Here is a 15,418-nt window from a genome sequence, read left to right as displayed (position 1 = left end):
ATTTATGCTCTTCATAAATTTGGTGTTTTTCTCTATGGATCCAAATTTCATCCTGTTACGGATCACAAACCACTTGTTTCCTTGTTTCATCCATCAACGTCACTTCCCGACAAGGCTGCACACTGCCTCCATCGTTGGGCTCTTTACTTGTCTCGTTTCAATTATGAGATTCTTTTCTGGCCGACGGCTCAACATGCGAATGCTGATGCACTGTCTCACCTTCCCATGGGTCCTGATCCGGCATTCGGTAGGAATGAACTTTTGTGTTTCCACCTGGATGTTGCCAAGCAGCGGGTTGTGGACGGGTTCCCCATCACCGGGGACCGGCTGGCAGCTGCTACGGGTTCTGATCCTACCCTCTCCCGGGTTTTACGCTGTATTCAGAAGGATTGGCCAGATCGTCCGTTCACTAAGACTTCTGGTCCGTTGTGGAACTACTACGCTTTGCGTTACCGCCTCACGGCTAGGAATGGTATTATCCTCCTATCCACCGAAAATGCTTCGCCGCGTGTTGTGGTACCTGCGTCTTTGCGTGCTTCGGTCTTGCGCCTCCTTCACCAAGGGTACTGGTGTGTCTCTCGCACAAAATCTCTGGCGCGCCGTCATGTGTACTGGCCCAGCGTCGACTCTGAAATCGCACACATGGTCGCTGCCTGCGGCCCTTGTGCGTCACAGGCCGCCGCCCAGAAGTCATCTTTGTCACCGTGGCCTTCGCCTGAGAAGCCCTGGGGGCGTATTTATGCTGACTTCGTGGGACCTTTTTTAGGTACTTATCGGCTTCTCGTTATTGATGCATACTCTAACTTTCCTTTCATTGTCCATTGCACGTCGCCTACCACCGCGGCAACCACAAATGCTCTACCTCGCATTTTCTCTTTGGAAGGCCTTCCCTTTACTCTAGTTACTGATAATGGTCCGCAATTTGCCTCTTCCGATTTTGTGGATTTTTGTGCCTGTCACGACGTCATGCACGTCAAGGCCCCTCCGTTCCATCCACAGTCAAACGGTGAGGCTGAACGTCTGGTCCGCACATTTAAGGCTCAGATGAGGAAACTGCTGACTTCTCCTGCTGCTGATGATGTGCTTCTCCAATTTCTGGCTTCTTACCGTTTCACCCCCATGGGCGACCATGGCCCGGCTGAGCTCTTACATGGCCGACAGCCCTGCACGCTACTTCATCTTCTGCGGCCTTCCACCTCACGGCCGCAGGTGCCTTCGCTTGGCCGGTTTACCGCCGGCGAACTTGTATGGGTACGGGGATATGGCAAACGGCCAAAATGGAGACCTGGCCGCATCTTACAACACCGTGGCCGACGCCTGTATGAAATCCATACGGACACAGGTGTTGCAGTGCATCCTTCGGACCAGCTTCGGCCTCGTGTGCAGGCAACGCCTGTTCCGGATGCCGTTACACCACTTTCAGCTCTACCTGATGCTCGGGTTACTGAAATCTCTCATTACTCACAATGCAGTCCTCTCTCGATCATATCGGTGCCAGCACAAGAACCGACGCCACTAGGAGACGTGCCCATGCTGGAACCAGATGATCATCCTCTGTCGGAGCAACTCTACTCGCCTCCTTCTCCTATGGATGCGGACACATCACCCAAGTCTCCTGTTATAACAACCGGACTTGTCACAACGGGCAGATTGGTGCATGGGGCACCAGCAGAAGCGACCCCCACGTCTTCTGTCATTTTGACCCAGTATTATCGGGGACACTTCCGTCCGTACGGGAAGCCTCCTCCTCGAGACTTTACGGCCAGTCAAACACCACCTATGGACGTTAGCAATCTACAGGCCACCTCCATCAAGACATGTGCAAAAACTTCAAAGGGGGGAAAAGTATTGTGACTCACCGATCTTTCAAAGAGCCATCGTGCAGTTACGCGCGTCCTTTACATGCGGCGCTGTCTGCCAGCCATGCAGCAGCAGCGCCACCTAAGCGGCCAGCCAGCCAGCGGCCGCTAGACTCGGACTCAGTTCGGATTTGACTATTTAAGTGTACACACGTCTTACTCTGTTTACTTGATCTGTGACTTACATGTATTGTGTCGTCCTTGAAATATTTGTTCAACTTGAAGTTAAAACACTGAGGAAGTTAATAAAATAGTAAATGACAATTTGAATAGGCAGGCAGAAATAAGGGAACACAAATATAATGAAAGCGCACAAATACCATCATTAAATATAACTGATTTAGTACTAATAAATGAGTATCGTCAGAGTTCAAATATAAAGAAACAGATGAGGAAGTTTTTCCAAAATATGCTGGACCTTTCACGATAACAGGGATATCACATCCCAAAACAGTTCTATGACTGATCCCAAAACAGAACATGAAAGAGGACATTATAACACTGATACAATAAAAATGGTTATTCTGCAGGATAACCTGTCCTCTTTGCAGATAGGCACAGCGACGACTGCCAGGCTCCAAGTCAATTACTTTATTTACTTTCCACCTTAGTTTTCTATGACGCAATTTCTTCCTCTTTAACTATTCTATTGTCTTTTAAGTTTCTCCTATTAACTTAAAGAATTTTTGCCAACATGAGGGGTATTTTTAAAAAGTTACAGATATACCTGTATTTCGAGTATGTAAGTATAGCATAAGCTTCGTAAGTCACTGCAGGGAGGTAAAGATTCACTTTAATAACTGAAGAAAATACTAGAGTACAACCAAATTAGGTGTTTATTTCTACACTCTTTATAAAAATAATCTAAATACTTTTATATATTTTGTACATGGGATTTCATACTTTTTCCTTCCACATAAACAATAGGTTGGATTTTATGTATGTTTTATAGGGAAGTTTAACTACTACTGGAATGAGTAACATATTTTTCTAAGTACAGTAGCACACATCATACATTGGGTATATATAGAATGGCCAAGTACCCACATGGTTGTTAAGATCCACAAAGGTGACTTGACAAAGACATTAGGACAAATGACAACAACTAAATGATGAATAATGTGTGGCTACCAGATGTCTACTGGCTATCCATAGGGGTCGGTTAGGATCAGTTTTTTTGGATCTGCGATGGTGAAACTGTGATAATCTTTTCTGCAGCGAATGATCACCATCTTCTTCCAGTATACCACTAATGACAATTTGCAGTAGGGTTTTGGAGCATATACTGTGTTTGAACATTATGAATTATCACGAAGAAAACGATTTATTGACACATAGCCAGTACAGATTCAGAAAATATTGTTCTTGTGAAACACAACTAGCACTTTATACACATGAAGTAACGAGTGCTATCAACAGGGGCCATCAAATTGATTCCATATTTTTAGATGTCCAGGTGGATTTTGATACCGTTCCTCACCTTCTAACCAAACTGCGTGCCTATGGAATATCGCCTCAGTTGTGCGACTGGATTCGTAATTTCCTGTCAGAAAGCTCACAGTTCGTAGTAATAGATGGAAAGTCACCGAGTAAAATAGAAATAATATTTGGCATTCCCCAAAGAAGTGTTATAGGCCCTCTATCGTTCCTGATCTATATTAAGGACATAGGAGACAATCTGAGTAGCCCTCTTAGATTGTTTGCAGATGGTGCTGTCATTTACCATCTTGTAAAGCCATCAAATGATAAAAACAAATTGTAAAATGATTGAGATAAGATATATGTCTAGTGCAAAAAGTGGCAATTGACCCTGAACAAAGAAAAGTGTGAAGTTATTCACATGAGTACTAAAAAAAAATCCGCTAAATTTCGATTAAGTGATAAGTCACACAAATCTGAAGGCTGTAAATTCAACTAAATACTTAGGGATTACAATTACAAATAACCTAAATTGGAACAATCACATAGATAATGTTGTAGGTAGAGCAAACCAAAGACTGTGATTCATTGGCAGAATCCTTAGAAGGTGCAAAAGATCTACTGAAGAGACTGCTTACACCATGCTTGTCTGCCCTATTCTAGAGTACTGCTGTGCGGTGTCGGATTCGTATTAGGTGGGACTGACAGATGACATCAAAAAAGTTCAAAGGGTAGCTCATTTTGTATTACTGCGAAATGGGGGAGATAGTGCCAGAGACATGATATGTAAATTGGAGTGGCAATCATTAAAACAAAGGCGTTTTTCATTGCGATGGGATCTTCTCATGAAATCTCAATCACCAGTTTTCTCCTCCGATTGTGAAAACATTCTGTTTGTGCCCACTCACATATGGAGAAATGATCATCACAATAAAATAAGAGAAATCAGGGCTCACACAGAAAAATTTAATTGCTTGTTTTTCCCATGCACTGTTCGAGAATGGAACAGTAGAGGGACAGCTTGAAGGTGGTTCATTGAACCCTCTGTCAGGCACTTTATAGTGAGTAGCAGAGTAATTACATAGATGTACATGTAGACAGTCAAGAACCTTAGTAGAAGGGAAACCTTCGGTGGGGGGTGGAAGGAGAATCTGTCTTTGGTGTCTATCATCCTTTTTTCTCGATCCTAGCAAACTTATTCATATACTTTCTTTCCTTTCTTCTCCAACAGGAGTACCAGTCCTATCCTCCCTCGTTTCATATGCATTTGTTACAATCACAGTATTGTTACAATCACAGTAACCCTTCTCTTATCCAGACCATATCTGTGACACCATCTGAATGGATGGGGGAAGGGGTGGGGGGGGGGGGGGGGGAGGCTGTAGGACAGAAGGAGGTACAGTTAAGAAATTACAAACTGACATACTAATATAAGCAAAGTTATTCAGAGGCACTTACATAACACACAAATAATAACAAGTTGAGAAACAGCAGTGATAAGAGAAAAGAAGGAAGTAAGAATCCAATATTTTGGATAAGATCACTATGCTGACAAGAAATTTTCATACTAGAAATGGTAAAAACCATAATGTCAGAGACAAGGCACATGATTATAAGCATGAAGGTGGATTGTATCCACATTTGTAGAGAGGTAGGAGGATAAGAGGGTAGTTTTACCTAGGAAAAAGTGAACCTATACCAGGGGTCAGGTAAATCCAAAGAAGAAACAACCTAAACCAATTTGGTAGGAATGAGAAGGTAGGTTTACCTACGAAAGGGGGAGCCTATACCTAAGGTCAGGTGGATCCAATGAAGTAAGGACCTGATCTGTTTAGAAAACACACACACACACACACACACACACACACACACAATGAAGGAACACTTCCCTTGCGACAGCAATAAAGCTTGTTCTATTGTATTTGTCCACAGACTTAGATGACAATGCAGTGCATATAAAAATACAAAACTAAGAAAGTAAACTAAATGAAAATAGGGAAATAGTCTCCAAAATAGTTCAAGCATGTGGTCTAACTGGGGCTAGATTGATTCTTTAGACTTTCCCTTCTTAAATACATGTTGAACAAGAACAATTCTGGGATTTGTAAATGTGAAAAGATAAGGGAAAATTTAGCATCTCATGGTAACTGAACAAACCTTGTTATTAATAATGATCTTAAACAAGTATAGCCTGAAAATGAAACAGAAACTGCCTCTTGTTTAATTTAGTTTAATTTTACGATCTTTCTGAAATACAAAGACAGAAATCTGTACATTATCAGAAGTCAAATGGGTTGACTAATGTAAGAAAATTGATAACAATTGTATGCATCAGTTTGATGCTAGAAGGAATGCACTGAATTTAGGTCACATGAGATCTCAATATAAAAGTTAAATTAATTTATAGATTGCTTATAAGATAAGTCAAACTGTCTCTAGTTGTGTAAGTTACTCCACATGACATCTTGCATCTTAGTGGGGGAATCTGTAGTGGTACATGATGCTGTAAGGCATAGCAACATGTCTCACTTTCCTTTCACTGGACCAATGAAAGATGTACATGTGAAAATGTGACTTTAATTAGTGGTAGCATTAATAGAAACTATTGTGCTCCAGTTTGTTGGAACTTAGGGCAGATATGAGAAAGAAAAATGCGGGCACGGTGCAGAAAGTGACGAAGGATGTGTCATTTGGACTGACCAGTGAAGGTTCACTTGCACTCTGCAGTGAGCTCCAAAGAAGAAAGGGAACTGATAGCAAAGGTCGAGCACTAAAGAGAAGTGAATGCCGTTATACAGACACTTTGTTAAGCTACCTCAAGTTTAGTATGAACTTATGGTTGTGGTCAAGCACAGAAGCATCATGTATGAGCATGTTGCCTGAAAAGATTTGTTAATTATCAGTTGCTTTGAGTCAATAGCTTATTTGCATATAGAAGAATTACAGAAATCATGTTTTGTAATTTCGTAGTGAGTTTTATAAATGTGGCAGCTCTTTTATAGCCCTTGCCCCTCTGCAATCAGATAAGAAGTCAACAGTCAAATATGTGGTACTGTGTAGAAGGACCATAACATCAAAAGAAAACAAGACAATAACTAGGAAATTTGGAAAAGAAGGTAATTGTTATTACAGGGAAAGAGTAAAGACTTGGCATCTCGCAATACATTGATCACTTAAAATCAAAGCACAACAAGAAAAACACCCCAGTGTGTGTGTGTGTGTGTGTGTGTGTGTGTGTGTGTGTGTGAGAGAGAGAGAGAGAGAGAGAGAGAGAGAGAGAGGTTAATGCTGAAATTCATTATCATGTGTATGCACCACCACAAAAGTTATCTCTTGGAGGTACTGAAGTATTAAGGCACGATCCGCTTGTGGTCCAAATTGAGCCATATCAGGGGGTTGGGAGGAAGGGGGTGGACGTTGAAAGAAGCTGACAAAATATGTTTTGCACACAACTCACACGTTCAGTTAAGGATAAATGGTTCAAAAGGCTCTGAGCACTATGGGACTTAACATCTGAGGTCACCAGTCCCTTAGGACTTAGAACTACTTAAACCTAACTAACCTAAGGACATCACACACATCCACGCCCGAGGCAGGATTCGAACCTGCGACTGTAGCGGTCGCCCGGTTCCAGACTGTAGTGCCTAGAACCGCTCGGCCACCCCGACCGGCGGTTAAGGACAACATTTTTACATGACCAAGTAGTGAATTACAAAATTTGCCAGGAAAGGGAATAAATAATTTCACAGCTGAAACTTCCTGGCAGATTAAAACTGTGTGCCCGACCGAGACTCGAACTCGGGACCTTTGCCTTTCACGGGCAAGTGCTCTACCAACTGAGCTACCGAAGCACGACTCACACCCGGTACTCACAGCTTTACTTCTGCCAGTACCTCGTCTCCTACCTTCCAAACTTTACAGAAGCTCTCCTGCGAAGTAAAGCTGTGAGTACCGGGCGTGAGTCGTGCTTCGGTAGCTCAGTTGGTAGAGCACTTGCCCGCGAAAGGCAAAGGTCCCGAGTTCGAGTCTCAGTCGGGCACACAGTTTTAATCTGCCAGGAAGTTTCATATCAGCGCACACTCCGCTGCAGAGTGAAAATTTCATTCTGGAATTTCACAGCTGTTTGCGACGTGCCTAGCACAGAATATGGACTATATAAAAATTGTCTACTGCAATACGTCTCTATAAACAACATTCTGAGACTTCTTCAGGGTGTATACAGGGACAAGGGAAAAAAATTCCCGGATTATTCCCGGATTTCTCCCGTTTAAAAAATATGCTTTTTCCCGGGCGAAAATACACTTTTTCCGTGCTAAGTGACAGTACATTTTCCATAGATTTTCCCTCAGAACTGTAAAACTTATCAATCCTTTGAATGCTTAACGTTTTATACAATCGCGTAGAACTTCCCGGGAAAAAAAAGAAAAGACGGGGCAGAGAAGTTTTGGAAAGACCTTTGTTTTGCAGCAACATATATGCTGCATATTTTGCTATTAAGAAAGTATAAATTCGAGTTGCACCAAACACAGCGCGTTAGTTTCCGGAGCGTTGAAACCGAGGTTGATATGTCCTTTTGTAAGTGAGTCATATCTCAAGGCACGAGATCTCGCCAGCCGATGACAGCAGCTATTCAGAGCATAGGACACTTGTTTTAGTCAGCCAATAGCAACATCACTTGTTACATAGCGCGAACACACAAGAGGAAAAGTTAACGGTTTACATTAATGTACACAGTACCGTATATCTACAAGAAAAGCTAAGCTAAGTGGCTGGTCCTCAAACTCTCAAACTGTTCAGTTTCGAACGCTCTGTGATTTAGATATCCATCCCACTTTCTGACACGTAACATAATTCACCTTGGGTAAAAAGAAATTTACTTTGAAAGTAACGCTTTTCTAACCACCGTTCGCAATACTATCCAGAGACTGTTAGAAATAGGTTCGATTTACTAGTTGCCAGAGAGCGCCAGAAAACAGACATTATTGTGCGTGTGCAACTGCAGTGGTGTAGGAAGCCCGCATGTTCGTGTGTATAAAGCACTAAGAGAGCTTAGATTACACCATAAAAGAAACAGGGCATCAGAGGATACTCCAAAGAGCATCGGAATTTCGTAAACCATACTAAAATGCATAATTCAGCTTGAAGTGCAAATTGGCTTTTTCCAGATTCACAATGAAGCAGGTCCCATCTGATATTAAGCTTTTCAGTGTGGTTTTTGGGATGTACATTTTCTTGGAGTACCAGTACTATACGGTCTCATTTTTGTTTCTTTATTATGGCATAATGCCATACATGGCAAAAGATGATAACGTGCACTTCAAATTCAGCGAACAGTTGGAACTAGCCAATACTGTAGAATGAAACACTTCGTTTCAAATAAAATGATCGCCTCAGAGGAAAGATTAATCAAGCCAAATTTCTTTAGCAAACTTGCAAAAATAACTTCATTGTTCTGCAAGGCGATTAATGCTTGACTACTACTAACTTGGAAATAAAATAAAATCAGAAAACTGAAATTAATAATATATTTTTGCCCTCCGTAATTATGTGAATGTATTTTAATTCACTTGATAGCTCCCGGCCACAGAAATCCATTTTGTTTTCATTTGACGTGGGAGCTGTAAACGAAGAGAAGCAGCGAAATCACTTAACATAAACACGGGTCACGTGCAGGTTAACCCCCTCCCCACTACAACTCAGATAACTCTGTGCAAGCGCGAATCTGGCAGCTAGGGCGCGCAAGAAAAATTTTTCTCATTTGCATCTGGCTGCTTGCAGCTACAGCCAAACCACAAGTAGCACCATAGCGGGAAGAGGGAGAAGGTACTGCTTATTCGCGAGTCAAATGCGCATGCGCAACAGACCGCTGGCAATTGATCAAACGAACCTAATGTGAACAGTTGTGACGTCATGCTCATAGCAAGCAGTTCATTGTTACGAAAAACTACAGTCTGCACCCTACGGCCTTTGACATATTTTTGCTATTTGCAGACGCTTGTGCGTGCACGGGGTTTCGTTGTAAATTGCACATTTCCGTTGCCACTAAAGTTTTATTTTTTTCCCTCTCGTTTATATTTTATTGCTGCAGTATCATTCTCCAGTAGCAGGATACAATAACGTTCTTTACTAGAAAATCAATTCTGCAGTCAAAATTACAAAAATTTAACCAAAAGCTAAAACAATGAAAAATTCCCGGAATTCCGAAAAATTCCCGGGTTTTTCCCGGTTTTCTCCCGGATGAAAAAATTCCCGGGTTTTTCCCGGATTTCCCGGGTCGTATACACCCTGTTCTTGTTCTGTGTATATATGGAGAGATTTCTGGCTCTTATCTACAGTGATCAAGGCCACTTTCAAAGCACACTGCAAGCTTTTGAACTGTAAAGAAAAGTTCATTGGAATAATAGGAATCCGCGATATCAGTACCATCTCACCTCTGGCTCTTCAAATGATGATGGTGGTAAGCAAGATATGCCTTCTCTGCTCTACAATGCATAACCTGGTGCCAGTGCACAATCCTGGTGCATCCCTGTTACTCTTCAGTATGACTAGCATACCCACCTTCAATTCCAACTTGTGGGATGGCACCCCCCAACAGCTCTAATAAGCGTAAAAACTCTACATGATATGTATTAGTGTCATCTCTTGTCATCACTGTATCAGTTGATGCTTCGGCATGAAGGAGTAACAAACACACTAACTTGACGCAGAACGAAAAGAAGCAATTTATAGTCAGGTAAAGTGAAAATGTGACAATATTAGAACACGCAACGATGTTATCTTTCCTCAGGTGTGCCTGTTACCTGTGGATATGACTGCATATCAAAAAGCAAATCTAGCCTCACTAAAAGCCTGTCATGATCTACATCTAAAGTCTTTCTGTCATACAGCATTTAAATGACACTGTTGTGAGTCTTCAAGCATCTCAGAAGCTATAAGATATGTTCAGTGGCTAAAATGCAAAGAGCTTGAATGGTAGTATGAATTAAACACTTTGAGTATTGTATAAGCATTACATTGAATTATAATATGTAGGGCATATCAAACAATACAAGGATTTCCACAAATATGGTAAAGTTCACTCAAACTTTCACATTTATTATATGGAATTAAAACCACTTGGTCTGACTCTACAACAGCCAGTCATTTGATTCCTGTGCTTTACTCTATCAGAGGGAAAATAAAGCATCCACATATTTTTAACCTTGGTACTTTCCTTTTTCATTGAGATTCACACACATTCCCAAAAAAATGTCAAGTTCATCACACAGGAGATTATCAGATTAATTAAGATCTACATACAAAATTCTTCACAGCTAGAAATTCCAGTTTTGAATACCTAAACAATATACATGACAATATGTGAATATACCCAGCCCCACACAACAAAATCATAATCAAATAGTTTCAAAACTATGCTAATTGTGAAAAAATAAACATACCAAACACTGTGCTAATTTCACATAATTCCGCAATTCAGTTACAGTTGCCACCTATTTCTGTAAAATGACTGTATGGCTTTGTCCACAACGTTTGTCAATCACAGACATAAATGGTATTCAAGTAACTTCATCATTAAGTGTCAATGTTTTTGAAGTCCTGCAACCTTTTAAACACATTAACATTCAATCCAATCTGGAAAAAACACTACCCTACTATTGTTCTGAGAGAGCTCTGATGCCACTTTCCTGTACCCGAAAATTTCCTTCTTCCCACGCAAAAACTGTGTGACCACATTCACTCAGCAACAGCAGCAAAAGAAAAACATTTCGGTTTTCTTAGGAGAGTGTGAAAGCCGGCATTATTTGAATATCACCAGCCACTTTCTTGGCTGGCATTAATTGTGAAACTCTTGCCCAGAGCAAAGTTCCAAATTAATGGAAAAAGGCATAGGTGACTGGACCTATCAGCACAGAAGCACTCTTCATATGAAACTCAGACTGCCCTTTTCTTGCACAATATCCTGCGAACAATGGATGAAAGGAAACAGGCAGATTCCATACTCCTAAATTTCTGGAAAGAGTTTGACACAGTGTGCCACTGTAAACGATAAAAGCATACTGAATAGGTTCCCAGATATGTGAGTGACTCGAAGACTTCGTAAGTAAAACAACCTAGTAAACTGTCCTTGATGATGAGTGTTCATCAGAGATAGGGGTATCAGGAGTGCCCAGGGATGTTTGATAGGACTGCTCTTATTCTCTGTATACACAAATGATATGATGGACAGGGTGATCAGCAATCTGTGGCTGTTTGCTGATGACACTGTGGTGTATAGGAAGGAAATCCACTGAGTGGCAACTGGTGGCCTTTCAAGAGGAATCCAGTTTTATGCTCCAATGGATAGAAAGTAAATACATGCAACAATCATCAGAAGAGTCCAGGCTGGAGGAGGGCGCTTTATGGCCTAGGGGATCTCATATTTCTGGGAAGTGCAATGGATCAACACAAGCATTCATCTATCCTTGGGTACCTTGTCCACCCTTATACACAGTCTGTTTTCCTCAGCCTGGTTGTATCTACCAGCAGGACAATGTAAAGTGGCACACAGTTCACAGTGTACGTGCATGGTTTGAAGAGCAGGATATGCTTACTGTAATCCCCTGGTCACCAAACTCCCCGGATTTAATCCCAATTGAGAATCTTTGGAACCACCTCAATCAGGCTGTTCATGCCATGGTTCCTCAACCGGAAATCTAGCACAGCTGGCTATGGCACAGAGTCGACATGACTCCACATCACTATCAGTACCTTCCAGAACACCACTGAATCCTCCTGCACATCCTGTAGTGGTCTTCACTGCAAAAGGTGGTTATCCAGTCATTTGATAGGTAGTCATATTAATGTACTTGGAATACGTAATAAGCACTACAACTATGCTGATTAACACATGAATCAGAGAAGGCTGTTAAATCAGATAGGGAACTGTCATGTCATCCTGGCAAACTGAATAATCCGGCAAGACATATGGTCCTGTAGGTAGATGCATATTGGTTGTATGAATGACATAAAAAACAGCATGTGCGAAACATGAAAGGTCTCTACTTTTGATCATTGCCAGAATAATGGGATTCAGAAATATGGTAGACTACCTCTGAAAGTGTGAGGCACTAGACTTTGCATGGTCCATTATTTCATTAGACTGCAGTGAGTACTTTAGTTTTGGTAAAGTCATGATGCGGCTGTTGCAGTCCACATCAAATGGGCAATGCAAGTCACAGTCAACTAATTCATACTGTCACAGCAAATGTCATGTATGAGTACCTGTGTTAACTGTGCCTGACATTTCAAAGAGATTTGTGTGGGCACAAGGGCACTGAAGCAGTTGGTGATACATCTAAATAGCTGATTGTTTACATGATAATTTAATTAGATAGATAAAAAATCTACTCACCAAGTGGCATCAGAACTTCAACCCTTCTGCCTGAAGCAGGAGCCACTGGCTTTGAAAGCTTGCCGAATTACAACCCTCTTTTATGTGTGTTCTGCCACTGCTTGGCGAGCAGATCTTTTTATCTACACAATTAAATTATTTTGTCAAAAAGTGATTGTGTTGATTGCTTACATGACATGAAGGAGGCTCCCAGTTATGTTTGCTATATTTCCCAGGCAAACAAATCAGAGACCTGCTGCCAGATGGTCCCCACCTATAGGTACTCTGCTGGAGGTCTGTTATGCAGCAAGACAATGCACCATTACATCTGTACCAAACTGCCTCGGTAGTCTTCAATGAAACCTATGGTGCACACAAGGGTACTTGCCTGCCCCTCCTCCCTCCCTCTCCCAAGGTCACCCGACATCAATCTTTTTGAGCACTTCTGGGCATCTGAGAACGCAGTCTATAGGAATGCGTATACCTTGGAGCTTTCTTCAGCAAATGTCCTTGAGTTGTAGAGATTTGCAGACCAGTCAAGTACCTTGTAAACTGGTGGCAAATTCAGTGCAAGTGATTTACAGATCATAGTACTAATAACAGATTCAGCGAAAGAACTAATGCAAATACCTGAAGCTGTAAATAAAGCGTCAGAGAAACTACAATTAAAAATAAATAGCAATAAAATGATAATTAAGCTTATGAAGAAATATAAAATTTAAATGATAAGACTCATCAAGGAGATAGGAAGTAAAAATTTCACTATACAAGCAGATTCATTCATACAAATTCGCATATGGGGAAAGGAAGATTACAGGCCTCTTCCTTGTTAGAGTTGAAATGAATTCACCCCTATTCCTAACTTTGTGATGCGTCTGGAAATTTGGAACTGGGCTCATGGGCGATGTTACATTGAAAAAGTATGGTGTCATGGTCTATGCTACCTGCACGAGCATTACTTTCGGGACTCCACTGCCCAGACAGTCTTTTCCCAGATATCTTCCTGATCAGTTCTCATACTACAGCAGCAGAAGTTGACTAATTAATGGACTTCAGAAACTCGTGCCATGATCACTTCTTACTCTCATTCACAGCCTGCCAGGTTTTTGCTCTTGCTATATGAAAGGCTCCCAGGTTATCTGCTGATTGACTGAGCTTCAAATTTCGCAGTGTTGTCCACCTGTCCTGTACTACAAAACAGAACTGATTGTTCCGCCAAAGAACAGGTTGCCTCCTGCTGATGGCCAGAAGATTTTCGTACAGATTCATCGGCAGCACAATGGATCAGATTGTCATGTGGGCCACACAATCCAGGATGTTGTCTCAATGCTTAAGTATCGCCAAGTGGTTGCATAGTGTCCGACAGTCTGCCTTGAAGAGCGTGAGCTTGGGTGGTTTCCCATCTGGCTCTGTTGCTTTTATAAGGCAGACAGAAATAGGGAAGTGGTTGCTGGAGTGGACGTCATCTACCACTTCCCACTGGACACAATCTAGGAGAGCAGGATAGCAAACTGTCTGATCAATGGCACAGAATGACCCTGTTACAGTGCAAAAATATGTCATTGTCCCTGTATTGAGGAGGCATATGGTTTGAGATCTTAATATATTTTAATTACACAGCCCCTTAGACAGGTGGAGTTGCAGCCCCAACTGTGACAATGTTGTCTTGTGTAACACAATCTTTTCCAACATCAGACATTCTGTACATAACGTTTTGCGATTGTGCTGGCGTTAGCACAAGATCATTAGTGCCATGGAGTGTGAATACCATTAACAGTGAAATGTAGTACTATTATTCCACATAGCCCTTGCAGAAAGATAACTGATTCTGTAAATGCACAAGAGCCAACTCTCCACTTTTTATGCCACTTCTGGCAGTATAGATGCTTTGAAATGGAGGAAAAGAGCAAGTTGAGTTTTGCAAGATCCATGTTTGTGAAATTCGTAACACTGATACAATTGTGCTCCCTTAATAAAATGTAGACTGGAGTTCTACATTGTGGCAATAAAATATGGAAGAGATGTGACACACAATATAAGCAAACCATAACTATTCACAATAAAAAATTGAAAACATACAGTGTGTTTAAAAAAACTTGTGTCACACATTCTTACAGCGTATAGTACCAGTCAAAATAAGATAAAAAGTTCTACACACACACATACACACACACAAGCGCGTAGAGAGACAAACTTTTCTTGAGTTATGGGCCACTTTATATGTGTCAAGAAGGAATAGTACATCCTGTCACAGCCTATTTTGTTTTTGCACTTAATCCTCTGACTATGATGCTGCTGTCAAATGTAAAATTTAACACCGACTCTAACACCTGGCATTCTATACATCTTGTTTTGAGATTTTGCTGGTTTTAGCACAAGATCAGCAGTGCCATGGAAAATAACATTAACTGTGAAATGTAGTCTTGTTATTCCACACTTCCCTTGCAGAAAGACAACAAATTCTGTTAATGCATGAGGCAGCACTATTTTCTATGTCACATACAGCAGTATCAGACAAAAATGTTTAATGAGCAATGGACTGGTCACATATGTCTGGTAGCATAGCCACCCTGCTCACACGACCTTAAATCCCTTGGATTTATTGTTTTGTGCACATTCAAAAGCATTGGAATATTATACTCCCATTGACAACTCGCACATCTTATAGGAGCTCGTTTCCCACACACATGACCAAATCCAAGGACAGCCAGATGTATTCACACAAGTTCGTCATTCTCTGAGAAGCAGATATGAAGGATGTGTAAGAATG

General features: G+C 41.4%; 1 protein-coding gene and 1 non-coding gene across 3 annotated transcripts in view; both read right to left on the bottom strand.

Annotated features, from left to right (window-relative positions):
• The window catches only part of LOC124622270 (zinc finger protein 16), a 138,892-nt gene that overhangs the window by 52,929 nt on the left and 70,545 nt on the right, over nucleotides 1-15,418 (bottom strand). The window lies entirely within an intron of this gene.
• Trnas-uga lies at nucleotides 7,056-7,130 on the bottom strand. Its single transcript has one exon. It is a non-coding gene; the product is annotated as a tRNA-Ser (tRNA).

This window comes from Schistocerca americana, chromosome 1 (genome assembly GCF_021461395.2).
Source record: "Schistocerca americana isolate TAMUIC-IGC-003095 chromosome 1, iqSchAmer2.1, whole genome shotgun sequence".
NCBI classification, from domain to species: Eukaryota; Metazoa; Arthropoda; class Insecta; order Orthoptera; family Acrididae; genus Schistocerca; species Schistocerca americana.
The sequence above is the reverse complement of the archived record's forward strand: the minus strand, read 5'-3'. Positions and strand labels throughout refer to the sequence as shown.